Source organism: Xiphophorus couchianus, chromosome 5 (assembly GCF_001444195.1).
Source record: "Xiphophorus couchianus chromosome 5, X_couchianus-1.0, whole genome shotgun sequence".
Classification (NCBI taxonomy): Eukaryota; Metazoa; Chordata; class Actinopteri; order Cyprinodontiformes; family Poeciliidae; genus Xiphophorus; species Xiphophorus couchianus.
The window spans coordinates 34,383,280-34,386,468 of record NC_040232.1 but is presented as its reverse complement, the minus strand read 5'-3'; positions in this window follow the sequence as shown (position 1 = coordinate 34,386,468).

Here is a 3,189-nt window from a genome sequence, read left to right as displayed (position 1 = left end):
GTTTAATTTAGCTTCTTTAAAATATATTCAAACTTTTGAAGACCAAAAGACATCTTTCTTGCTTCCTTGAATTAACAATTAAGAATTGAATTTTGATCGTTTCAAACCGTTGAAACAATCTCAACGCTTTGAGACCGGTCCAATCTCCAAATTGAACCAGTTGACCTGCTGCCCGCTGCACAACTCAGCAGCCTTCGGTTTTTGCCTTGCAGGTCCGGCTGACCGGTGGGATCGGAGCAGCCTGGCTGCTGGCTGTTGTCATGGGGACGCGTCAGTGTGAGAAAGAGGAACAGATTCTGATGGGACTGCGAGAAAGCAAACACAGCTATCCGACAGGTATGTTTGGCCTGCTGTTTGCAGTTTAACTCTAAAGTGGGATTTTCTCATGGGAAGAAATCGATACGAAACGCCGACGCGCCTGAAATCAAATTGATTTTTAGATTAAAGGAATCAATAGAAAGACAACAAAAAAAAAAAATTTCTCAGAAATATCAAATTAACAAAAACATACAAGCCTTTTTAAAGAACCCGAAACACACACATATGTGATTTAACTGTGAGAAAAAAAACCCCAACTAAACAAACCAGTGAGATGAACAAAGTTGTGTGTGACGGTTCAGAGGAGGAGGGCTGCTCAGAGCGTTTATGTGATTCACACAGTCAGAGTTGTGGAAGACTTGACCCTTCGCAGGCTTCCCCAACATAACGGAAAGGACTTCTTCTACATCTCCCACCGTCTCTTCTTTCTTTCAAGAAAAAAATTTAAAAAAGGTCAGCGTTTAGCATGGTGCTTTTCACACATCCATGAAACTCAGGATGTTTTTATATATAAAAACATCAGCAGATGCCTGGACACGGATTTTGATGATATTTTTGACATGGGAGGAGTTCCTCTAATGCAAGCTGGTGCACAGAAGGGGGAAAAAATGCTGCAGCAGAAAGTAAACATGAAATAACGCAAAGGAATTTGGGCCTGGAGATACTCTCCCCGAGGGAGGCGGTCAAATTTAGTGTTTGGGCCTGAGCCAGGAGAAATAAAGGGAGGCGAAAACAGCATGCAGAGGGTTTTTTTTTCCTTAAATCCTGTTTCCTCATCTCTGATTTTATTAGATTTTGTGGAAGTTTTGTAAAAGCAGTTGTATAACCCTGGTACCCTCTTATTATATCTTACATGTGATCGTGTAGTAACCTGTTCTTGGACAAAAATAATGAATTTCTGGCCCTGTAGACTTTCACAAACACGTTTATGTTGCTGCTTAGAGCAAGAGACGTTTTGAACTTTGCTAATTTCATCAAAGTGCTCATTCTTTTAGAGTTCTGTTCTTGTCAAGCTTGATTTCTGTCTGTATTCAAACGTATATGAATACTTCTCTGTTACGTGATTTCACACTTCAAGTGGTAAGCTTTAAGAAAATAAATGGAGTCCTGGATGTCATTTAGTACAATAAAATTACCAAATTTCTGGGCAGAAGTATGGCAAGCAAGGTTCAGGCTAAAGATATTGCCCATACTTATTTAAAAAATAAATATAAACTTTTTTTTGAAGGCAATTTGTTCTTTCATTTCTAACAAACCCCAGAGGCCTTTGCAAAAAACACCCATGTTAATACTAGAGATGTGCGATAATTAATACTTTTGTATCGATCCGATAATGCAGAAAGAGTATCGCCAATACCGATACTGATATCTTCTTTTTAAGTTTGATATGTCAAACCTTTTTTGTTTTTATTTGTTTTAATTATTTTGTCCAAACCTGGGACAGAAATTGCCCAAAGTTTGTAGGTGTAGAAAAGATATTTTAACATGATAAACAATAATAACAACAACAACAAAACAAACTGCAAAGTACAAATAGTTATCTTTTGAGAGAAAATCAAAACAAAACTAAATCTCTTTGAAGTGCAGTAGAGAAACTGCGATGTATAAATAAAACACGAGGGAATCTGGATTATCTGAAGTATGGATCTTACCATGCTAGCTAGCATCGATCGGATACTGATACCAACCTACTATTGATATTATTTTAATAATAAAGTAAAGGGGGTTCAGTATTTTTAGAATCATTTTGTACTGGAAGAAAGAAAGCACAAAGAAGTACAACTTTTTCCCTTTTTTCCCTCTACCTTCTTACCTAGATGGAACATTTTAATTTCCAGTTTTAGAAACTTTTACCAAAAAAATAAATAAATAAATACATTTTCTGAAACGATTTGCCCTCTTTGAGTACGCTTTTCATTTTTTCTGTTCACTATAGCACTGATTGAATGTCAGATGAAAATTAATAATATAAAGACACAAGAACGGATGACAAAGAATGTGCTTATGACCTTAATCGCGTTTGGTTCCTGCAACAGACTCTAAAGTTCCTCTGTGTTGCGTTCACATAGCCTTTAACCTCCCTGTGTGGACCACAAGCAGATGTCAGGGACGTTCCTCTCCGCCATTTTTACTCAGAGCCGAACGACGGCAAGGCGGGAAAACAAAACTTTGCAGAGAAAACACACAGAGAATAAAAAAAAAAAGTGTATGAAATCTAAAACTTAAAATGACAAAGTGCGACATGTCGCTAAATACGACGCCTGAAACAACAGCTGACAGTCGGTGTGAAAACAGGTGGGAGTAAATTCCTGTAGTGATTACAGGGAGGTGGAAAAGAGCGAAGGATTTGGCTGAAGTGGCGGCTTTTTAAAAGGAGCCAAGCTAACTTTAGAGCCCCGATTTACTTAATGAGTCATTCCTGTTTGGTTTCAGGTTCCTTCGTTTTCCACTCAGAGAAGATTGTAACCCAAACCATTTTAAAAACATCGTCCAGACCAGGCGGATAGCCGGAATGGTCCGCTAGCTCACGTTAGCTTGCTATGCTAACGTCTCAGTTTCTGAGGCCTCAGAATCTCAATAACGACTACAAATATTTACTATGGCTGTAATCAGTGCCGTCACTCCACCGTAAACGTACATCGTAAAAAAAAAAATCTGTATTTTTGACAGTAATAGGCAGTAAAATTGTGACAAGAAAAATTCATAAACCGTACAAAAAAATTTTAACTGTTGAATTGATGGGAAGTTGCCGTAAATAAATTAATCAATGAAAACAGTCATTTTGACATTCATTTTATAGATTGTTTTCTTGTTCATTTTAGGGAAAAGCATTGTTTTTTCTCTCTCTCTTACAGTTAAAACATTTTTTTT